Source organism: Bubalus kerabau, chromosome 1 (genome assembly GCF_029407905.1).
Source record: "Bubalus kerabau isolate K-KA32 ecotype Philippines breed swamp buffalo chromosome 1, PCC_UOA_SB_1v2, whole genome shotgun sequence".
NCBI lineage: Eukaryota > Metazoa > Chordata > Mammalia > Artiodactyla > Bovidae > Bubalus > Bubalus kerabau.
This window is the reverse complement of record NC_073624.1, coordinates 3,616,851-3,641,529: the sequence shown is the minus strand read 5'-3', so window position 1 is coordinate 3,641,529 and position 24,679 is coordinate 3,616,851. Positions and strand designations below refer to the sequence as shown.

The following is a 24,679-nucleotide window of genomic DNA, read 5'->3' as shown; positions in this document are numbered from 1 at the left end:
AGATAGGAGTTCAAGCCATTTGTCTAGGATTATGGTATGAGAAAAAGGCAGAGCAAGGTTTTGAATCCAGATCTGTTTGACTCCAAATCCCAGGTTCTGTCTATTAATTTCATGAGGGAATTGGGGGTGCCCCAGAGAGAGGCAGTGATCCCCACATACATGTGAATCTATTTTGCATTTGTGGGTCAACACACCTGTCTTGTCTCTGCATGCCCTCCCCCTAGGCCTTGCCCACCTACAACACCGCACTTCACACTCAGGAGCCCCCTCCCCAGGTCAGATAACTGAGAACACCAGCAGGGCAGAATGTCCTTTATCGACCAAATTTATCCATACATCAGGCCTCCCAGGTGGCTCAGTGGGAGAGAATCTGCCTGCCAATGCAGGAGCTGCGAGTTTGATCCCTGTGTCAGGAAGATCCCCTGGAGAAGGAAATGGTATCCCACTCCAGTATTCTTGCCTGGGAAATCCCATGGACAGAGGAGCCTGGCGGGCTACAGTCCTTAGTGTTGCAAAGAGTTTGACACGACTGAGTATGCACTCATGGCATAGCATCTAGCAGTTCAGTTCAGTCTCTCAGTCCTGTCCGGCTCTTTGCAACCCCACGGACTGTAGCACGCCAGGCCTCCCTGTCCATCACCAACTCCCGGAGTTTACTCAAACTCATGTCCATTGAGTCGGTGATGCCACCCAACATCTCATCCTCTGTCGTCCCCTTCTCCTGCCTTCAGTCTTTCCCAGCATCAGGGTCTTTTCCAATGAGTTCTTCACATCAGGTGGCCAAAGTATTGGAGTTTCAGCTTCAGCATCAGTCCTTCCAATGACTATTCAGGACCGATCTCCTTTAGGATGGACTGGTTGGATCTCCTTGCAGTCCAAGGGACTCTCAAGGGTCTTCTCCAACACCACAGTTCAGAAGTATCAATTCTTTGGCGCTCAGCTTTCTGTATACATTTTATATATTTTTTACTGTGCTTTATATGTATGATGATGTGCCTGATGTACTGTGCTTTATATAGATGATGCTTTATACATCATACAGCATCTATCCATCATACTTTAGTGTGAGATTCTCTCCTTCTGGATCTCTTAGGTTCTGAAGCTCCAAGCCCAAGCTCGGAACCCAGCAAACGACATCCGTGACCCAGCCCGTCCCAAGGAGTTAAGCCACCTGGGACAGAGTAGTCCGTGATGATGAGGGAATCTGATTTTAGGGAGGGAAGGTGGGGGCTGGAGGAGCACGGCTGTGGGAAGGCTGCCTTGGGGTTCTCAAGAAAAACAGAGACAGAGATTGGAGACAGAGACCCACGCCCAGGTGGAGACTATAGGAAAGCCAATCTGGGGACTTTGGCTGGGGACAGGTGAGTAATCAAAGGGCCTGGCATCTATGATGGAAGCTGTTTTTGGACCTGCAGAAGGTTCCAGACCCTGCCGACCTCAAGCGGGTGCAGGGCTGTACCCACCACCCACCCCACCCCACCCCACCCACCCCACCGCCACTTCCATGATAACAACTGGTTAACATGTATCATTTGCAATTTGTTACTGATGTGATGGAGTCAAGCCGACCTCCCCCTCCCCACCAGGTCACAGGTCACTGCCCACCTCCGCCTGTCCGGTGCCCTGTCCACTCTCCCCTTGAACATGGCCTCTTTCTCCAGCCACAAGCTTGTGGTGTGCTGTGGCCTCGCTGATGTGCTGGGCCCAGACTGGTCCTTCACAGTCGGCTCCTGGGCCTGCCAGAGACAGCCGGCGCATTGGGCCAGGAAAGCACGGGCTTGGGGACCAGGCAGCTGCACCCCGGGGTTACTTGAGGCCCTCTTCTGCACCCATGGTAGAGTGGGTTTGGACTCGGAGAGCCAGATTCTCACTCATTCTCGTAGACCTCGGCCAAGGGCTGTCACTCCCTTTGTCTCCACCTCTGCAGAATGAGATGAACCCAGCTGTTCTTTGGGACCTTTGTGAGTTCCAGCCTTCGGGTTGACAAGACTTGGTTACCTGGACCCCTGAGGTTTCGCCATCACTACGAGGAGAGCAGCCATGCACACACTCAGGGTTGGTCCCCGCTGAGGTCCAGTCTGGACCACAGGGCAGCTCCAAACCAGCCCACAGTGAACTTGCACTTTCTCAGCCCGTGTCCCTTGCCCCTGCTGACTTCCATCATCTCACCAGAGGTCACGCGTCCAGGAGATCAGAGGCCACCGTCCTGGTTGATGACACCCCAGAAGCACAAATTCCGTCTCACTGGGAAGCTTTGCACATCAGCAAAGGGCAAGCAAGTGACCCGCAGAGGCTTGGACAGTTCCCGGAAAAGGGCTTAGCTCGACTGCACGGCAAAGAGATAGACTTCTGTCTGGGGCCTGGACCCAACCCACGGCAGACACCTCAGCCCTGCAGGGGTCAGGGCCAGTTTCTGAACACAGGTGGTGACCTCACCTGCTTACACATCCAGGGTCAAACCTGCCACCTGGTATCTGGTGATGGGAGCCTCGGCCAGCTACTCCCTTCCTGTCCTGTGAACGTCCCCAGCTTCCTGATTTCCCCCCTGAGGCCATGGGAAACCGTTGTCTGCCCCTGTAGGATTAGGTCCATCCAGGTGTGGGCACCACAGACAGGCTTCCTATCTTGGGCTCTGCAACTGGTCAGTATGACCTGGCGGGGGGTGAGTGTGTGCCGCAGTCCCCCTGTTGTAATGTGGGCACAAGAATAATTATTTCTCCAAATGTCTCCAAGATTAGAAAATGTGAAACAGGATCTGAAAGAGCATCAGCACCAAAGAAATGGAAGCTATGAACGAAGACACACACAACCCGCACTGCTTCTGGTATTCACCAAGGCTGCAAAGAGGAGCTGAGGCAATGCTCAGAGGCGTGTTTAGGAGCACTGACGTGTCCCTCCAGCTGCGAGGCGCTGCTCTGTCCCAGTGCAGAAGGCTGGCTGTGTTGTTCTGTTGCCCAAGCTTTGTCATCAACACAGAAGTCGGGGGTGGGGGCGGAGGGAGAGACTTCCAGGAGCTGGGGGCTGGGAGAGGGACGTCCTTTGTGACAGTACGTCCTATTCTGGCCGTGACGGGTTTTTCATGGCTAACAGAAGTCTGCTCAAGGTAAACAGGAACTTACGGTCCCCTGGGGGCTGCGTGTATGGAACCCTTGCATGACTACTCCCACGAGGAAAGTCCTGAGCATCCTTCCACTTTTTCCTGGGGAAGGGGAGGCAAGGGACCGGCTGAGAGCATTTGTTCAAATGTGAAAGCTTTGATTACATTACATGCATGGAAAGCAAGCTTTCTCTCCCTAAAATCTTGGAAGCCCCAAGAACATCATTTCTGTATGTCTGTGGGTGTACACACGACTCTGTTGACCCCTAGGCAGCTTCCTTCGCCCTTATTCAAAACAGTTTTTACCAGGTCTCTCTAACTGCCTGGTTTAACTGGGTTTACAGCAGACAATCACGGGTGTGTCTGGGGAGAGAAGTCGCTGCCCTTCTATTCCAACTCTTGGGTTCCTGATCTGTGGTATGTCAGGTGACCTCTCCGAGCTTGGATGCCCTCATGAGGACAGGAACCCAGTTATGGGCCCTCTAGCTCCATAAATAAACAATACTGTTGCCTGCTCAACCTGTGAGATATCCAGGATGTAATGTACACCGATCACTTGGTAAACTCTGAAACGTAATACAAAAACTGCCCATCGCTATATAGCAAGTGCAATAAAAGTTGGGCTTGTCCAGTGTGTTAGTGCGAAGGTGTTGAGGGTGTCTGTTGGGTGGGGCAAAGTTCGCCACAGGTATGCAGCCAATCAACAAGGGTGAGCCTAAGACATCCGTATAAGGGGCCGCGTTCGCCGGGTCTCCAGTTCGCCGGGTCTCCAGCGTCTGTGTGTCATGCGGGAATTTGCTTGGAGCTGTTTCCAGCCCCAGTAGGTCCTTCTGGGCGCTCGCCGCCACAAATAGAACAGTGGACCGAGTCGCGGGAGGGCAAGGAGCAGGGCCCACATAGCACACATTTCGTTCCCAAAGGAGGGGCGTCCCGATGCGCTGGCACCTGGGGCTTTGTGCCTTCGGCGCGGGGAGCTCGGGCGTCACCGCGCAAACAAAGCCGCTTTGCAGCTCGCGCTCTTGCTGCTCGCCATTGGCTCTCGGGCCGCGACCTCCCCTCCTGCGCTGGCAGAAGCCCAGCTCCTCGGCTGGGCACAGAGTCAGCCCCTCTCCCCCCATTCACTGGGGGAGGGCAGGCTCATCGGACAGCCGGGGGCCGGGGCCGGGGCCGGGGGGCGGTGGGGGGCGGCTGGTCAGAATCGACAGCGCCTCCGGGCGCCTGGGCCGGGTGCCCTTCGCTCGTCTCCGTCCCCCGTCCGCCGCCCCCGGCAACTCCGCCACCTGTTGACGCGCCCTCCCAACCAGCGTTCCCGTTCCCCTGCCTCTGCAATCAGGGGTCCCAGGGACAAGGTCTTTCCCAGCCTGTCCTTGGCCCTGCGCTCTCCCTAGACTCGAGGGCACCTCGCGCCTTGGTCCCGGGTCTAGACCAAGCTCCTCGCGCGGCCCGGGCAGAGCTGGGTTCCCGGAGGGGAGGCGGGGCCTCGCCAGCGTGGCCCCGGCCGCGGGCGGGAACCCCCACCCGGCCGGCAGTCTCGCGCCCGCCCCTCCTAGACTTCGGCCCTCCCCCAGTGAGCGGGGCCGGACGCGCGCCCAGGTCCAGCCACACGCGGAGTGCTCTCACGGGCGCTGCGCCCACCCGGGTGACCTTGAACCTCCGCGCACCCCCGCCCCGGCCTCAGTTTCCCCGCTGGCGCCGCTGCCGTGGGACAGGAGGTGGGCGCCCCCGCGCCGAGAGCGGTCCCACCCCCGCCCCCGCGGGCAGCCAATCGGGCCCCGCCGTCCGGGGGCTGTGTCCCCGCGCGGGGTGGGGTCGGGGGCGGGGCTTCCTGGAGGCGCCCCCTGCGCGAGCGGCCCGGCCTGGGGCGGGGGGCAGAGGGGCGGCGAGTGCCGCGGGGGCGCGGCTGGCACGGGAGCCTGGAGGCGGCGCCGGGCAGGGGCAGGGGACGCGAAGGCCCCATGGCGGGGGCAGCGGGCGGCAGGGGCGGAGGCGGCCGCTAGCGCCCTGCCCGGCGCCGCCTCCCTCGGCGTGCTCGCCCGGCGGACCGGCAGGCGGCGGACCGCGCGGCCCCAGGTGCCAGGCGGCGGGCGGGCGGGCGCGCGCGGGGGTCCGGGGGCCGGGCTCCCCTCCGAGAGCGGCGGCGGACGGGGAGGGGCCGGGTGGCGCATGCGCGGGGCCCCGGGGCGCGGGGTGAGGGCGCTCGCTGCTGGCTAGTACTGGGGATCCCGGGGCCCAGGGGGCCTCCCCTTGGTCGGCCTCCCTCCGAGCGCCCGGGGCCTGCCTGGAGCCCCGGCGTCCGCAGCTGTCGGTTGGGACTGGGGCCTGGGCAGGGGTCGAGGTCTGCTACCTCAGAGACACTAGGTGTTCCAGTTGCCCCCACTCCGCAGAGAAGGCCCACCAGGCGGGGGCATCAGGCTCGCCCTTCCTTCTGCATGGTTGAGTTTGGTTGTCCCCGACTGGGGACGTTTCCGAGACCTCCGAGGATCCCCTAGGCCAGGTGGCCCGAGGTCCGGCAGACTGACCCTCGTGCGCCGGGCGTCTAAGCTCGGATGGGAGAGACAAGCGCGGGTTAGTTCAGCTTTGAGGAACTGCCCCCACTTTGCGCCTAAGCGCCATCGGAGACCCGGATAGGCCGAGCCCAGGGCAGCCTCCGCCGCGGGACGGCCCTCCCAGCCCGGGGCCCGCGGGTCTGACGCTGGGCGCCCGCGCCCGGGTCTCCCCGGGTCCCCGGCTGCGCGCCGCGGTCCTGGCGGAAGTCCGGAGGGCTGGTTCTGCCCCTACGCGCTCCGCAGTCTAACCGGGAACAACGGCACACCCGTGCTCTCCTGCCTTTTGAAGTTTAAAGGCTGGTGGCTGCGCCGCAAACGTCAAGATTCTTTCTAAGAAAAGTCCGGGCTTGTATACTGCCTTGGATTTCGCGGAGCGCCCTGGGCCGTTCGCGGCCGCCTGCCCACCCCTAGTCCCTGCGGCCCCTCCCCACACTCGGGAGTCCCCTCCTCCCCCAGGCTGCTTGGGAAGGGGTGCGTGGGGCAGGGAGGCGGGGCTGGGCTTTCCTGGGACGACCCTGCCACACCGTAGCGGTTGAAGACGCAGGGTCACGGTGACTTTCCTCTTTCAAGGTGGTGGAGAGTTGGGCAGAACCAGAGCACAGATCGTTTCCTCCTTTACCTTCTTGCCGCCAAGGCCGGAGGAGGAGGGCCTTGCCTCCTCTGGGAAGTAACAGTCTGTGGCCGGAGCAGCCCAGAACCAAGACGTTGTCATCACAGGTAAATAGGAGGTTTGATTTACTCATTTTTTTCCAGACTGAAATATTGAAGTCTTTACTTCCATTGCCGTACAGACTAGCAATTTGAGGGTTAATTACCACCTTGCCGATGCCGCAGTTAGGTCTATTTTCATTTCTTTGAAAGTAAGATAGATGTGGGTAAGTTCTTTTAAGTCCTGAAAACTTGATCGTGTCAGTGTTCTTTAGGGACTTCCTTTCTTTATGGCAGGCTGGTTCCACGTAATTTAAAACTAGATAATATGACTGTGAGAAATGTTTTCACTTAACAGACACTTAAGTTACAGACGCTGACAAGTCAGGAGCCGTGCCACCTCTTAGCTGTTTTAATTCCAATTTGAATATCAAGCAGATGCTTGCCAAGCTGGTAGGCCAGGTCTCGAAGTGCCATCAGCCAGTACAGTGATACCCTGGAGGAGATGGTTCAGGTTGAGTGGTTCACTGGTCACTGAGGGACCAGGCAGGGAGCTTGACAAACTTCTACACAACTTGGAAGCAACAGCAAATTAATTGACCACAGAAAGCAACATTTTCCCTCTTCTCATTATCATAAAGTAAGTGTTGTTACTAGCTCATGTTTGTCCAACTTGTACCCAGATTTTTAAACATAGTGTGTGTATGTGGGAGAGAGCATGAGAGAGGGGAGAAAAAAAATGTGTTTCTTCTATATAAACTATTTTATAAGCTGCTTTATTAAGCATTGGGTTATGGAAAATCTTTTCATGTGAATAAATGTGTTTGTGTCTATATCATATATTTCATCATGCTTAGATAGAATAATTATTAAGCTGATTCTTTAATAGATGTACATTTTAAAATTCATATATTCTATAAATATTTACTGAGTTTTTAGCTGCCCTGGGATATTGTGTTTAGTATTGGGGAAGGCAACTGTGAATCTGCTCATGAAGCTGATTTTTATACCAGAATATAAAAAAGGAGCTGAAAGAAGATGAAATTGGGGTGCAGAAAGGGAATCTATTTTTGCCATACACCTTGTGGTTATGATTATATATGATATAATAAATCATATGTTATGATATGTGATAAATGATTGTTAACCAGTGCTTTTTTTTTTTGATGTGTTGTCTGTGAGCATCTGTTTTTATAAGGATTAAGTAATCATCTTTAAAAACTTCTATTAAAACATTCTTTGCTTACTGTAAACATATTTTAAACATGCCACATTTCTCTATTTCCTCTTTTAGTCTGTGTGTGAATGAATATTATCCTTAACGGCAGAATGTCTTAATTTCCAAGTGACCGGCATTGGGGGTGAATGTTTGCACTAATTTTGTTCCACTGCAGTTAGAGGATGTGGCTTTTTGGGAATTTGAGGGCCTCTGTTTTTATTTCTGGTTTTGGTGGCTTGGTAGAGGCTTCATAGATGCTTCAAGTAATGCCACAGTTTCTGTTTGCAGGATAGACGTGTGCTGTGTCTGTTACTTCTGCCTGAGTAGTTACATAGAACGGGCTAGCTCACTTCTAAGGCCATGTGGTTGGGGAAAATTAGGCAAAGAATTTTAATTTCCAACTTGGTGTGAAGATAGTTTTAGGGTTAAGAACCAAACAGGGAAAGCCCTTGATGTCCCGGTGGGCCAGATTTGACAGAACTTGTTTCTTCTTCCCAGTGTTTCTGTCACTTACATGCAGTGACCTGTCCGGTGGGGAACAGACCTCACCCAGTCTGGTTGGCTTGCTGTTTGGAGCGGTGTTCGTTCTTTGCTTCTAGAACATTTAACTAGCATCTTCTCGTAGCAGGATCGGGGAGGGGTTTATGCACCTCAAAAGATGGAGAGTTTGCTCCTTACTAAGTCCGACCTAGTATATAGTTACTTTGGTAGCTGAGCTGAGTTTGTTTTGCGGTCGCATCAGAGAAGCAGTCTGACAGAGTGGAGGAGGTGTTTAGGTCATCGCAAGGTTTGATTTTTGTCCCTTCAGGGCCGCCCGCTGGGCCAGGGGACCTCTGTCCCCCTCTCTAGATGCTGATTTTTCATCACAAAATGGCTTTTCGCTCCACTCCACCTCTTTGAAGGGTTGGGAGGCTCATAAGCGGTGGCAAAGAAGTGCGGGTGAAGATTCTTTGTGGCAGGTAAGAAGCCAGTCTCGCCCAGTCAGGGTCTAAAGGAGCACACCTGTGCCACCTGCCTGGATCTGGTACCTGTTATTTTGGCTCTGACCACTGGATGATTTTTCAAAGGCTTTTGGAAAGAAGCACACCCCCCACCCTGCACATACACTTTTATTAAAGCAATTTTTTCTTTACTTTTCTTATTCTTTTTAAAAATATCTGTTTATGTATTCATCCCTGGCTGAGCTGGGTCTTAGTTGCTGTGAAGGCTTTTCTCTAGCTGCAGAGCGCGGGGGCTTCTCCTTCCCGTGGCTTCTCTCTCGAAGCACACTCTTAGGTGCCTCAGTGGTTACGGCACATGGGCTCAGCAGTTGCCCAACCAGGGGTCAAACCTGGGCCCCCTGCATTGACAGCACGGAGTCTTAACCACGGGGCCACCAGGGAAGTCCACGCGCTCAGGTTTTGATGGTGATGTATGTTGCATCTGTCCTTCCTCTGGTATCCCCAGACCCTGAAAACAGTTGTTGCTCATCCTCGGAGGGTCTCTGGAAATGCAGGCTGAAGGAAGTCTTCTTCCACTGAGTCTGACTCGATGAGACAGGCAGTGTGCCCGTCAGTTCTGCCCAGCTCGCCCTGTATCCTGAGTAGGACCTCGACATCCAGATTTTGTATCCCCAGATTCAACCAACCATGGAGCGAAAATATTCGAGGGGATAATATTCCAGAAAGTTCCAAAAACCAAGACTTGAATTTGCCACCTGCCAATAGCTATACATTGTATCCGCAACTATTTACATTGCATGCATGTGGTATTAGGTATTGGAAGTAATCTCCAGGTGATTGAAAGCCTATGAAGGATGTGTGTAGGTTGTATGCAGATGCTACACCATTTAAGGGACCTGAGCATGGTGGGCAGGTTTTGGTGCCCCCAAGGGGCCTGGGACCATCCTTGAGGATGCCCACGGAGGCCTGTGCCTGTGCCCTGAGCCACTAAAACATGAACAGAATTGAATTCAGCGAGCATTTGTCGATTTCTTTTACAGTGCTCAGATGTGGGTGGGAACTAGTGGGGGGCACTTAGAAGGCACTTAGGGCCTACCCACCCCTGCTGGAGGATTTCCCCTTGGCATTTTGCAACTTCCCTCACACCCAGATGGCCAGAACCCTTCCTTCCATCTGCACTAGACGGGTGTGCTCCTGCTCGCCTGCTGGACTCCCACACGTGGCTCCCACGGCATAGGTATTATAAAGGTGGCAGCTGCCATTCACATTGCTCTGTTTATAATTATCACTAGATCTGAGGTATGGGTGCTAAGTTGCTTCACTCGTGTCCGACTCTTTGTGACTCTATGGGCTGCAGCTCTCTGGGCTCATCTGTCCTTGGGATTCTCAAGGCAAGAATACTGGAGTGGATTGCCATTTCCTCCTCCAGGGGATCTTCCCAACCCAGGGATTGAATCCCTTCTTTTACATCCCCTGCATTGGCAGAAGGGTTCTTTACCACTAGCGCCACCTGGGAAGCTGAGATTTGGGGTATATTAAGCATGAAATAGAGTTTCTATGAGGTGGCCTGAGCAGCTAACTAAATAAAATGCTCTTTCTTTCTGCAAGATCATGCGTTCTGATTCCAAACAATTGACTCAGAAGGAAAGAGTTGTGTTCTAAATCTTTGTGAGTTGGGACGTGTGCTATTATTTAACAGGGCAAGGGTCCTGTTGGCTCTCCAACTGTGAAGATAAGATACACACAGGAGAAATTAGAGAAAGTGTTGCAGAGGTTTGTCTTCTGGTTCAGATGCCACACTCATCGCTTGGCTTTTAATTTTTAAAAAATTTTTCTTGCAGTAGAGTTGATTTACAGTGTTGTGTTAATTTCTGCCGTACAGCAGAGCGACTCAGTTATATATATATATATATATATATATATATACGTTCTTTTTCATATTCTTTTCCATCATGGTTTATCACAGGAGATTGAATACAGTTCCCATCTGACTGCTTTTACTTTGCTTTATTTAAAGAGATTTGTGGCACTTCCCAGGTGGCACAGTGGTTAAGAATCTACCTGCCAATGCAGAAGACGCAAGAGATGGGGGTTTGGTCCCTAGATGGAGAAGATCCCCTGGAGGAGGCAATGGCAACCCACTCCAGTATTCTTGCCTGGAAAATTCCATGGGCAGTGGAGGCTGGGAGTGTGTAGTCTATGGGGCCACAAGGAGTCAGACATAACTGAGCACACACACACACACGTGCACGCACACACACACATACACAAAGGGATTTGCAGATAAAAAAGAGTGGTGAGTTCTCTTCTGATCTACTTTCTTTTACACTTTTAATTCAGAGACCACAAGTAAACTTTGAAAAAGGATCCCTTTGAAACAGGAAGAGTTTGGAAAGCAAAGGCGGAATGAATTGTTTCAAAGGTTACGAAGCTTCACAGGAAAGGCTGGAGATGATAATACAGTTAGGTAAACAGTATACCGTAGTTCCTTACCCCCCCCCCAGTTTTTAAGAGCAAGTGGGGCACCAGGTTCCCTGAGGCCATTTGCAACTGCATACATCTGTGGTTATGTGATAACCACACCGAGGTGACAAGTTGCCAAGTTCTAGTAAAACAGACGGAGTCATCTAGAGGTTGACACGTGGCCATGTCCCTTTCGGAAATGTTCTAAGAAATTGTTAGCCTGACGTATATTTAAGTGCATAATTACAGTGAAGCAATGTGGCTAGTAAAACAGAGGATTCAAGTGACAATCAGATCTTGATGATCTGAAATCAAGTTTTCTTCTATTACCTGTATGTTAATGGGATTTTTTTTAACCAAAAAAATTTTCAGAAGCATTTTCAGGCAGTATTCCTCCCTGGACAAGTTGACATCTATTAGGCTGCCAGCATGAAGAACGTATGTCCCTTCTGTCAAGGATTGTGAATCAATTTGATAAATTCTAATTGGTAATCTCCTTTTGGCTGATTTTATGGGACAGTTTGATAAGTGGGTTATGGTCTTATTTTATTCTCTATCCACTCACTTTATTTCTGATTTTCTAATTGTGTATTGGGGATGGGATTAACAGGAGTGACGTATAAAAGGAAAATGGTTCCGAGCAATTTGAAATTTGCATCTCTTGCTGTACTGAAGTTATTTATAGTCCAAACAAAAAAGCAGTATTGGATGCGTTAACAATATCCTTGGACTTTAGGACTTGTGGAGGGTATATCTTGCTTGAATATTATGATCACCTTTTCTTTCCCACCTTGAAACCTGTTGCAGAATCTATCCCCACCTCTAGGCAAAGGGACTCCAGCCCCATCTCTGCAGGGTCCCCCTGAGTGTTCATAGCAATCGATCCAGAGCACACGCGGGTTCAGGAAAGAGCCTCTTTCTTTCTCTGCTTTCCTTTGATTTCTCACTTCTCGAGAGCCATTTCCAGGAAGAAAGGCATTCCAGTGCGGTGCTTCTCAAGCCATGAAAGTAAAGCTCACCTGCCACCTTCAGGCAGGGGTCCCGACAGAGAGGAGCGGTTGAAAAAAAACTCACAAAGTTCAGTTGTGCAAAAAGCCGTGGCAGGAGCTTGTGGGCGACACTCGACCATGAAGCCTTCGAAAAAGAAGAGGTGTGCAGAGAAAGGCATCAGAGTATTCACATGCAGATGTTGCTTGAGAGAAAAAAAAAACAGCACAAACAGGGTTAAAAGAATGTGTTGGACAAGCGATGACAGAAGGTCGTGGGGGTGGAAATACTGATGTCTGAGCCAGAGACGGAAGGTTCTGGACCTGGGCAAGGAGGAAAGGGCAGGGTGCCCGCATCCCTGGGGAGGGGAGGGGGAGGGCAGGTCTAGATGCTGGCTCTCCAGTGATTGGGGGGGGCACTGCCAGGAGCAGCCTGGAAACTAAAGATTGTAACCCTCCCCCCCAGCACGGGGGCAGGAAGTCCTCCTCCAGGGCTGGTGTGTTCAACGGAAAGACGAAGGCCCCCATCCTGGCCGAGGGTGACAGTGGCCGGTGACGAGAGGAAGGGTCCCGGGAAGAGCGGGACTAAGTCTTTCCAAGGCCAGCTTTGTGTGTGGATGTCAGTACCTAGCAGAACACAGCACTGTCAGTCAATATTTCAGTAAAACAAATTTTTTAAACAAGCGTACCTAGCAGGTTATCAATTAAAAAAAAAAAAAGGGTATTTTCTTTTACTCTGGAAACCAAAAATTATCGACTTTTTTCCTACTGCTTTCTCTTTACTTAGATGAAGGCAGCAAAGTTAGCTTTCAGTGTCTAGGTCAGAAGTCTAAGTGAAAGTGAATATTTAACCACATTCAAGGACGGCTGATAATCTTTAATACTGAGAGGCACAGGACTTAAGAGAAAGAAAATTCTAGAAGGGAAAAAAATAGCCAGGAAAGCAGATAAACCCATGACTGGTTCATTGACTGGTGAAAGGGCACAAAACTGAGGAAGGGCTCAGCAACTCTGTGTGGAATGGATGAGTTCAAATGTGGGCTTTCATAGCAGGAGAAATCGTTTTCTAGCAGACGTTTCAGAAAGATCCATGGCCACCCGCGATGTCAGATCTGGTGCGGTCTCTTTGAGAACGAGACCTCTGAGAGACAAAAACTAGTAAATAAAATTTGGAAAAGGAATCACTTTAAGAGATGAGAAGATGATCTTCCAACCGAAGGTCTTAACACGTCCATCCAGCTGACGCCTTCTTCTTTGTATTGTGTGTGTGTGTGTGTGCTCAGTCATGTCCCGCTCTTTTCAGACCCCAGGCCACGCTCTTTGTAGCCCGCCAGACTCCTCTGTCCATGGGATTTCCCAGCCAAGAATACTGGAGCGGGTTGCCGTGCCCTCCACCAGGGGATCTTCCCGACCCAGGGATTGAACCCACAGCTCCTGCATGGGCAGGCGGGTCCCTTAGCACTCAGCCACTGGGAAGCCCGCATCTTTGTAGACATGAAGTTAAACTGAAGTACGGCAGCAGAGGTTCAGTGGAGCGGGACTTTGCCATCGCTGTTGTGACGGGGGCCCCACGCTCCCCAGCCTGCCTCCCTGAGACTCAGACTCAGAATGTTGGTTCTGAGCCCCCCATGTTTCCCCTCCCTGACCCTGGTCTTCCTCCTAATCCAATAAGTGGCCTCCCACTGGGGCCATGGAGGCGGAGCGGTACTGACAGCTGAGTGGCTCTTGGCCACCGACATCACCCGTTCCCCCGCGCACCTTGTCTACAGGTGGGGGATACTGCTGCTCTGAGTGGGAGGCTGTTGCCTGGTGCAGAGGAAGAATGCCTTTTATTTTCATTATCATTACTTTCGGCCACTCCATGAATCTTGTGGGATCCAAGATCGTAGTTCCCCGTCCAGGGATCAAACCTGGACCCCCTGCAGTCAAAGTGGAGTCCTAACCACTGGACCACCAGGGAATTCCCAAGAAGGCTTTTCCAAAAAATTTTACTTTATTCAAGAATTTGTTGTTGTTCAGTCTCCAAAGGCACGTCCAACTCTCTGTGACCCCATGGACTGCAGCATGCCAAGCTTCCCTGTCCTTCACCATCTCCCAGAGTTTGTTCAAACCCAAGTCCATTGAGTCGATGATGCCATCCAACCATCTCATCCTCTGTCTCCCTCTTCTCCTCCTGCCCTCAGCCTTTCCCAGTCTCAAGGTCTTTTCCAGTGAGTCTGCTCTTTGCATCGGGCATCCAGAGTATTGGAGCTTTAGCATCAGACCTTCCAATGAATTCATTCAGGGTTAGCTATGACAAACCTAAGGAGCATATTAAAAAGCAGAGACATCTCGTTTCCAACAAAGGTCCGTACACTCAAAGCTTTCACTTTTCCAGTGGTTATTCAAGTATAGTTATTTAGAGTGTTGTGTTAATTTTTGCTGAACAGGACATAAGATTGTTACACACACGTATACATGTGTATATTCATTTTCCTGTTCTTTCCCACTATGGTTTATCATGGGGCATTGGGCTACACAGCAGGACCTTGTTGCTGGGGCTGTGTTGTTTCCTGGCTTGTTATTACGTCTCTAGCTGTGACATGGACTTACTCGTCCTTGTTTGTCAGCTCTGGTGGCAACTGGAGGGCACGGCCTTGACGCCCAGAGGCCCACATGCTTCCTCTGCGGCCAGCTCCTTGGCTGCGCCAGAGAAGCTCACTCACCCTGCGGCTCACCCTTCCTCCTTTCCTACCCCTACCCCAGAGATCTCAGTGAAAATCACTTTCTCGGGGAAGCCCTCCAGCCCTGCCTGCCCGGGTCAGGTCTGTCTGGTGCAGCGTCCGGTGCTTTTGCTTGTGTGCTCGCCTGTCACGTGTTCATCGTGGCTGCTTGGTGCAAGTCGCCCTCCCTGGCTGAGTCGCAGACCCTCTGGGGCAGGAAACCACAGATGCCTCGCGCTCCAATCACCAGGATGTGCGCCAGCAGGGACTGCAGGACAAGCCGTGTGAGCTCCGGCTCGGCTACCCCTCTGTTTGAGATTCCTTCCAGGCCTAATCAAATACCGCCTCCTTCAGGAAGCCTTCCTTGATTCCTACCCGAGAGAGAGGCAGGAATTTTGCCGCTCAGACACCCTACTGTGGTTTGAATCTCTCTGGTTGGACATGTTCTACCTTCACCTCTGCAGCTGTTTACTGAGTACTTCAGTCATTCATTCCTGAGCTCATTCGTTTATTCAACACACCTTTCCTGAGCCCCTGCTACGGGCCAGGCAGTGTTCCAAGTGCTGGGGGCAACAGCAGAAAAGGGCAGGCTGCGTTCCCTGCCATCAGGAAGTGCTGCGTCACATGGCAGCTCAGGATTCAGGCAGGTACCCAAGCAAGGTGGTGCCGCATGGGGACAGCCAACCCAGGAGACCTGACGGGCGAGGCTGGCCTTCTCCGAGCCCCCGGGGGGCCAGGGGGACAGCAGCGATTTCATAGGGGTCTGCACACCCTCCTCGAGCAATATTTGTCTTTAACACGTCCTTTCAACTGAAGCAGCAGCCCCCAGCCTTTCTGGCACAGGGCAAGTTAGAAGACAGTTTCTGGTTTCGTGGAAGACAACTTTTGCACGGACCAGGGTGGGGCCGGGGGATGGTTTGGGGGCAATTTGAGCACATTCCATTTATTGTGTACTTCATTTCTGTTTTTATTACATTGTGATGTGTCATGAGATAATTACAGAACTCACCATAATGCAAAGTCAGCGGGAGCCCTGGGCTTGTTCTCCTGCAACTTGACTGCGGGCGGGGCGGGGGCATGGGAAGCAGCTGTAAATATAGACGAAGGCTTCGCTTACTTGCCCACTGCTCACCTCCTCCTGTGGGGCTCACTTCCTAACAGGCCACAGGGCGGTGCGTGTCCATGGCCCAGGGGTCGGGGACTCCTGAACGACAGGAGCTGAGTTGGGAGAAAGGAAACGGGTGAATGTGAGGGATCCGGGCCATGGTCGCACCCGTCTCAGTTCTTCTGGTGATTACCTTCTTATTTCCCTTGGCATCACGTGCTCAGCTGAAATCCTTCTGCCCCGCTCAGGTCAGCTGGATTTAAACCTTAGAGGCATAGAGACCCCACCCCTCACCTAGTGACCTGTCTCCAGGAAGCACTGCGCTTGACTTGCGGGGTCTGCTGTCTCTGTCGCCAATGGCCAGGCACAAGGCGTGGAGAAGCCCGTCGAGCAGCGATCTGTCCTCATTATAAAAGCGGGGTAGTTGCTTCCTGGAGGAGCCGGGCGTGAGGGATCGGGCGTGTCACCAGCCCGCCATTGTTTGCTGTCACAGAAGCGAATGAGGTGAACTGTTCCTTAGACACATGCAAGCCCCTTTCCTAGGACCATAGATGGGTGACGTCTGTGCCTCCTGGCTTCTTGCTCCATGGCTGGGGTGGTGGGGAGAGAGGCTGTATCCTGTCCACGAGGTCAGGAGCTTGGTTACAGCAGGTGGGAGAAGGGCTGGCACCTGGAGATGCTGGAGAACCTCCGTGGCTGCCCTGCTCCAAGGGTGTGATGTGCGTTGGGTCAGCTTCTAACACCAGACTCACCTCTTTGTATTGCTTAGTCGCTCAGTTGCATCCGACTCTTCGAGACCCCATGGACTGTAGCCCGCCAGGCTCTTCTGTCCATGGGATTTCCCAGGCAAGAATACTGGAGTGGGCTGCCATTTCCTCTTCCAGAGGGTCTCCCTGACCCACGGATTGAACCTCTGTCTCGTGTGTCTTCTGCATTGGCAGGCAGATTCTTTACCACTGAGCCACCTGTCCCTAAAATCCAGACAGTGGAGATGGGTTTCAGGTCTTTTTAAAGTCAAGTTTACTGAGGTTTAATTTACATGCAGTAAAATCCGTCCTTTTCGGATGGACAGTTCTGTGCGTTCTGAACATCCTCCATGCCTGATTTCTTCCTGGTTGCAACCAGAGGTGCCCACATTCCTTGGCTTGTGGCCCCGTGTGGTTTTCCAAACCTGCTGTGTGGGTGTAGTCCTTCTCATGCCCTGAACCTCTCCCACCTCCCCTTCTGCCTCACTTCAGCCGGAGAAGGTTCTCTGCTTTTTAAAGGCTCAAAAATGGGGACGTGGACACTGCTGCTATTTAGCATCTAGAGGGGCAGGCAGAGGAGCTTAGTAAAAGTGACTTATCCACATGCTTGAGGAAAATGGTTGAAAGTACCACTCAGGAAGTGAGCCTAGCCCTTTCCCTCAATCACGTTAATAGAACTCTCTAAGATATTTCACAACATTCAAAGTACAAAGGATAAAATGTTGGATGCAGATTCAAACTTAGAAAGGAGGATTTTTCTGGGCTCCGAAATCACTGCAGACCGTGACTGCGGCCATGAAATTCGAAGACACTTGCTCCTTGGAAGGAGAGCTGTGACGAACCTAGACAGCGTATTAAAATGAGACATCGCTTTGCTGACAAAGGCCTGTCTAGTCAAAGCTATGGTTTTTCCAGTAGTCATGTATGGATGTGAGAGTTGGACCATAAAGAAGGCTGAGCACCAAAGGACTGATGCTTTCGAACTCTGGTGCTAGAGAAGACCCTTGAGAGTCCCTTGGACAGCAAGGAGATCAAACCAGTCCATCCTAAAGGAAATCAGTTAACCTTCCTGAATATTCATTGGAAGGACTGGTGCTGAAGCTGAGGCTCCAACACTTTGGAGCAACTAGAGAAAGTCCTCACAGCAATGATGATCCAACACAACCAAAAATTAATTAATTTTTTTAAATAACCTGGAAAAAATTTTTAAAGTAATCAAACATCAACAAGCATGAAATGCTTCTGGATAAAATGCCTAAGATCTGAACAATGAAATCTACCAAACGTGGCTGAGAGGAATTTTGAGAAACCTGAATAAATGACGAGTCACAGCACGCTCTTGCGTTATCAGGCTCAGCATCATTAAGATGGCAGTTCTTCCCAAATGATCTACAGAGTCAGTGATCAAAGTCAAACCTCAGCATGCCTGTTTGTAGAAGCTGACAAATGGATTCTAACATTATATGGAAACGCAATGGACCTGGAGTGGCTAAAACAACGTTGAAAAAGAAGAATGCAGAGGGAGGACTTGGACTATCTGGTTTCAAGAATGATGGAGCCGCAGTTTCAAGACAATATACTATTGATATGAAAGTAGGGAAACAGAGGAGCGGCCCAGACAGCAAGTTCAGAGACAGACCCAGCCTCACGGCCAGCTGACTGTGAGCAGAGTGACAGATCGCTTCCGTGGGAAAGACACTTTTTCTCAACGATTGTGCTGGAACGCTTGGATAGCCACATGCAAAGGAACAAATCTCAGCCCCCATATCACATCATCTTAAAAAGGAAGACCTTGAAATGGGCCAGAGACCTAACCTTAAGAGTGAAAACTATAGAAACTTCTAGAAGTAGACAAAGAGTCCATCTTAGTGATTCGGGGTTGGTAAAGATTATAATGAAAAAAATACAAGCTACCAAAGAAATCTAATAAATTAGACTTCATCGAAATTATAAACTTTTGGGTTTCCCTTGCAGCTCAGTGGTAAAGAATCCACTTGTGAATCCAAGAGACACGGGTTCGATCCCTGGTCCGGGAGAGCCTGCGCTCCACAACAAGAGAAGCCGCTGCAGTGAGAAACCCACCCACCATAACAGGAAGGACCCAGAGCTTGCTACGACAAGAGAAAAAATGCAGCAACGGAGACCCACTGCAGCCATAAATAAATAAATAAAATTTTAAAAAATATAATCTTTTTCTCATCAAAAGGCATTTAAGAAAGTAAAAGACAAGCCCCAGACTTGGAGAAAATATTTGCAAAACATATATCTGACAAAGAACTTGTATCTGTAAAGAACTCTCACAATTCAATAAGAAGACGACAAGCAACCCAATTAAGAATGAAAGCAGAAGTGGGCAAAATATTTGAACCAATTTTTCAGCAAAGGGTATTGGATGGCAAGTAAGCACATGAAAAGGTGTTCAACATCATTAGTCATTAGGAAAATGTAAATTAATAGCAGCAGATATTGCTATTAGTAGTGAAGTGTTAGTCTCTCAGTTGTGACTGACTCTTTGTGATCCCATGGACTGTAGCCCACCAGGCTCCTCTGTCCATGGAATTCTCCAGACAAGATTACTGGAGTGGTTGCCATTCTCTTCTCCAGGGGTTCTTCCCAACCCAGGGATCAAACCTGGGTCTCCTGCTTTGCAGGCAGATTCTTTACTGTCCGAGCCAGCAGGGAAGCCTGCTGTTAGTAGTAGAGAGATATTAAACCCCAACCAGAATGGGTACATTAAGAAGACGGACCAAGTGTCAAGTCTGAGGATGTGGTCTGGCAGGAACTCATGCTGATGATGGGAGTGTAAACTGGTACCGCCTCTTTGTAAAACATTTTGGCAAGTGATATCACTGACGCTATTACCGAAAATATCACATACCTGAAGGGCCCAAACTGAAGTCTACAGACTATATGATTCCAGCTCTGTGACATTCTGGAAAAGGCAAAGCTATGGAGACAGTTAGAAGATCAGTGGTTGCCCAGGGTTGGGTGGGGGAAAGGATGAGTCAGAGCACAGAGGCTTTTTAGGTCAGTGAAGCTGCTCCGTGTGATACTGCTCAGTTGTATCCAGCTCATCCCCGTGGACCGCAGCACGCCAGGCTTCCCTGTCCTTCACTGTCTCCCAGAGTTTGCTCAGACTTATGTCCATTGAGTCAATGATTCCACCATCCATCTTACCCTCTGTCGTCCCCTTCTCCTCCCTCCCGCCCTCAATCTTTCCCAGCATCAGGGTCTTTTCCAGTGAGTCATTCTTTGCATCAGGTGGCCAAAGTATTGGAGCTTGAGCCTCAGCATCAGCCCTTGCAATGAATATTCAGAGTTGATTTCCTTTAGGATGGACTGGTTGGATCTCCTTGTTGTCCAAGGGACTCTCAAGTGTCTTCAGCACCACAGTTCAAAAGCATTAATGCTTCGACACTCAGCCTTCTTTATTGTCCAACTCTCACACCCGTACATGACTACAGGAAAAACCAGAGCTTATTTATATCCATATATGTTTGTACCACAGAACAGGCAACACCAAGAGTGCACCCTGATGTAAACTATGGACTTTAGTTAGCACATTGACATTGGCTCATCAGTGGTAATGACCCTACCAAGATGTTACCAACGGGAGAACACGGGAACTCTTTGTACTTTCTTCTAAGTTTTTCTGTAAACTTTGAACTACGCTAAATAGAACACACCGGTGGTTGCCAGGAGGGAGGGGCCTGGGGGAGAGGCGGAGCGGAAGGAGGGGCCTGGGGGAGAGGCGGAGCGCAAGGAGGGGCCTGGGGGAGAGGCGGAGCGCAAGGAGGGGCCTGGGGGAGAGGCGGAGCGCAAGGAGGGGCCTGGGGGAGAGGCGGAGCGGAAGGAGGGGCCGGGGGAGAGGCGGAGCGCAAGGAGGGGCCTGGGGGAGAGGCGGAGCGCAAGGAGGGGCCTGGGGGAGAGGCGGAGCACAACAACAGATGTAAGCTTTTATTTATCGGGTGGGTGAACAAAGAGATCCTGCTATACAGCACAGAGACCTGTATTCAGTATCTTACGATAACCATAATGGAACAGAATATTAAAACAGGATGTATGTATATGTATAGCTGAATCATGTGCTGTACAGCAGAAATGAAGACAACATTGTAAATCAACTCTACTTCAATTTTAAAAATTGGAAAAAAGTAATAAAATCCATTCTATTAACAATAAATTAGACTGCATGTGTCATATACCTAAGAATAAACCTATTAATGAAACAGGTATACAAGACCTCTACTCAGAAAATTGACCCCACTGTTGACATTAACACGGATGCATGCTTAGTCGCTCAGGTGTGTCTGACTCTTTGGGACCCCAAGGACTGCAGCCCGCCAGGCTCCTCTGTCCATGGGACTCTCCAGGCAAGAGTACTGTGGGTTGCCATTTCCTTCTCCAGGGGATCTTCCCGACCCAGGCATCGAACCCGAGTGTTGACATTAAATGTAGCCCAAATAAACAGATGGCTGTACAGTGTTTCTGGAGGAGACAACTCGGTTTTGGGAAGGGGTCATGGAAAGGCCTCATGTACCAAACAAGGGAAAGTGACCTCTAAGTTTACCACCAAGTTCATGTGGGCATCTCGACTGCGCTCAGCTGAATGGTGTGGACTCTGGAAACTGGTTACAGACAATTTAATTGGCCCTGACACCCCTGCATGCACTGTTCCCCAGAATGTCTTCGAATGTGCTTCAGGAACTTTGCCATCTTTTTTTCCCCTTAAACGGATCACTTCTGTTCTCTTACCTTTCTTGTCACTTGAAGTTGCATAAACCCCTGTTTCTTCAGAAAAGCACCCGCTCCATGCCCGGCCTCAGCCCTTTGACCCCTGGTGTGTTCCCCACGTAAACTTCCACTGGTTCATTGCTTAAAATGATATGAGGTGTTGTTGTAAGAAAGGGATCAATGTCCAGAGTGTAGCACTGATGTTAGATTGAATCAGTCTGTATTTATTGAACACCTGCCTTTTGGGGTGTGAACACTGCCTTAAGGGGACCCAGATCAGCTGGGCATTTAGACGTCAATCAGTTCAGTTCAGTCGCTCAGTCATGTCTGACTCTTTTCGACCCCATGGACTGCAGCACGCTAGGACTCCTTGTCCATCACCAACTCTCAGGGCTTACTCAAACTCATGTCCATTGAGTTGGTGATGCCATCCAACCATCTCATCCTCTGTTGTCCCCTTCTCCTCCTGCCTTCAATCTTTCCCAGCATCAGGGTCTTTTCCAATGAGTCAGTTCTGCACATCAGGTGGCCAAACTACAGACATCAATCTATTTCAATCAATAGATTGAATGTGAAGGTTGGGGTCCTTCCATCTGGATGAATCCAGGAAAGTTTCAGGGAGGAATTGTATTTGAGCTTCCCCCGACATGTATGCGAATGGGAGGCATTCCAGGCAGAGGAATAGGGTAAAGTATAGAGGCTGGAAATTAGGAGGTGGGTCTGGCAAGGCCCTGACTAGTTTATTTTGGAACACAGGGTTGCAAAGGGGAATGAAGAGACATTGGATCAGTTCAGGATAAAACTTCGGCAAATATTTATTAAGCTCCTTCTATGTGCTAGGCATTATTCTTAAGCATTGGTTGGGGGATACATAAAGGAGCAAAAATCCACAAATCTCTTTTCTTGGAGAGCTGGCTCTCTGGTGGGGAGAGATGGACAATCAGCCCAGTGGACACATCCGTGCTTGGCTTGGTGTGTTCAGAGATGCTGTGTGTGGGCAGGTGGGCGGGTGTGCACGCAGGGAAGGGCCAGGGCGCTGGAAGGACGGCCAAGCGGCCTTGCCGAGAAAATGACGTCTGAGAAAGGCCTGGAAGGTGAGAGGCTCCACAGATTGCGGGGGGAGCGTTCCGGGCCAAGGGCAGCCGGGGCCAGGCTCGTGGAGGAGCCCGAGGAGGAGGACACGTGGCCCCGGCAGGGAGGTGGCAACAGGTCCCGTGGAGGGCCCCGGGGGCGCTGCGAGGGCTCTGGCTGTGTGCTCTGTGAACGCAGCGCCCCCGGGAGCAGGGTCTGAGTCGGGGGCTGCCGCACACTGCTCTTCAGCTGGTCCGGGCTCCCTCTGGCTGTCATCTGGGGCTGGGGACAGAAGCCACAGGCCAGCCATGGGGCTCTCGGGGCTCACCGAGGGTCCGGCAGAGAGCAGCTCAGGCTGCCGGGCGGTGTGGATGCGGCCCCGCGTGGGGCAGAGACGCTGACAGTTGAGTGGCCATGTGGCCCTGGACGATGCTTTCCCTAGGTCTGCTCGTGCTCAGATGCTCAGTCGCGTCCCACTCTTTGCAACCCCACGAACTGTAGCCCGGAGGCTCCTCTGTGTGTGGGGCTTCCCAGGCAAGAATACTGGAGTGGGTTGTCATTTCCTTCCTTACCTGTAAGTCCAGGTATTTGGAACCCATGCACCTCAGAGGGATGTGTAAAGCAGGGGTGGGGCCATCAGGGCGGGATGCAACTGGCAGCGTCGCTGGAGACCCTCGGAGAGGGGAGCAGCTGGCTAGCTGGCCAGTTAGGAGGATGTTGCCGAAGTCCAAGTAGGGGAGGGGGTGCTGCTGTGGGCGGAGGCAGAATAGAGGCAACTAATTAGAAAGAAAACAATCTATCAAAACAAATAAGAAGCAAGCAAACCAGACTGTCCAAAAGACTCTAGGCTGGAACTCTGTCAGCCCTCAAAGACCAAGGTCACGTCAGGCCATGCTGCTTATGAGGCATGTGGACAGCTGTTCCCAGCCCAGACCTGCTCTCCCCGGCAGCGTGGCTGAGCAGAGCCTCCTGCATGTCAGTCGTCGGTGCTTTGATCGGCACCTGAGCCCGCTCCCCTCCCAGATTCGGTCCAGTGGATGCGAATAGCCAGTTACCGCAGATAAAGGACCATCACCTCCTCATAAGCCCCTGCACTGGGTCTTATGAATAAACCCTTGGTAGGGTTCCCGGCTCTCTTATTTTCATGCAGTTTGACTTGACAGCAGTAGATTCACTTTTCCCCCTTAAACAGATGGCTTCTGTTCCTTTCGTGTCCTTGTCACTTTGAGTCGCATTCATCCTGGTTTCTTTAGAAAAGCAATTGATCTACAGCCTGCTACGGAAGAGGGCCCTTGGTTGCTTGTTACCAACATTCGCTAAATGTTGGAATTATAGAGCTGCTGAAAATCAGCGTTAGGTCAGCCTCTTCTTGTTTGGGAATTTACAGAATAATTGTGTTTTCAGTTTGCTTTTATTTGTCATGGTGAAAAGGAATGGAAGCTATGTGGCTCTGGGAACCTCTAGTTCCAAATAGGAAGGCCTGGCAAACATTTCCAGCTGGAAAACGGACAGAAGTTGCTAGAGGGGCTACGAGGCAGCTGAAGCACCCCGCTCCGGAAGGGCACCTGCGATATCTCAAGTCAGAGGCACTCCAGAAGCGCTGGCTCTTCTCCCCAGATACCCACCGAAACGCAAGCTACTGTGTGCCCATTACTTGCTCAGTCGCGCCTGACTCTCTGCAACCCCGTGGATGGTGGCCTGCCAGGCTCCTCTGTCCATGAAATTCTTCAGGCAAGAATACTGGAGTGGGTTGCCATTCCCTTAAAGCAATCTCTACATTCTGTTTAAAAACAGTAGTAGAAATGGTTAGCTTTTAAAAAGTCACTTTCACGAAAAGACAAAAGCAGCGGAAGTATTTCACATTAAAAGAGAAATGACAACAAATGCCATAGGTGACCCCCACGCTAGATCCTGTCCTGGAGGGAGTAATGTCAAGGATATTGTTGGGTCAACTGAGGAAAATTTGACCTTGAGTCATAAAGCCTTTTATCTCTATTTATTCAGTTGGCTGAAATTGATAAGTGTCCTGTAGGTAAACATACACTAGTGTATAAGAGCGGAGAAGGCGATGGCACCCCACTCCAGCACTCTTGCCTGGAAACTCCCATGGACGGAGGAGCCTGGTGGGCCGCAGTCCATGGGGTCGCTAGGAGTCGGACACGACTGAGCAACTTCACTTTCACTTTTCACTTTCATGCATTGGAGAAGGAAATGGCAACCCACTCCAGTGTTCTTGCCTGGAGAATCCCAGGGACAGGAGCCTGGTGGGCTGCCGTCGGACACAACTGAAGTGACTTAGCAGCAGCAGCAGCAGTGTATTAATAGAATATCCTGATTCTTAGAAAATAGGTACTTCGTTATTGAGGGAGATAGAGTCATGCTTCAAATACACACACACGCGCACACACATACACACACACA

The 24,679-nt window shown here is 51.2% G+C and overlaps 1 protein-coding gene across 2 annotated transcripts in view; it reads left to right on the top strand.

Annotated features, from left to right (window-relative positions):
- The first annotated feature begins 4,966 nt into the window (after nt 1–4,966).
- Nucleotides 4,967–24,679, top strand: part of PPARA (peroxisome proliferator activated receptor alpha) — a 65,798-nt gene continuing 46,085 nt past the window's right edge. Inside the window, exons 1-2 of one of the 2 annotated variants that reach the window (XM_055562300.1) lie at nt 4,967–5,167; nt 6,214–6,360. The gene's annotated coding sequence lies outside the window, so the exon portion shown is untranslated. Of the gene's footprint in view, nt 5,168–5,272; nt 5,663–6,213; nt 6,361–24,679 lie in introns of those variants that run through there. The other variant, XM_055562382.1, reaches the window with a different exon arrangement.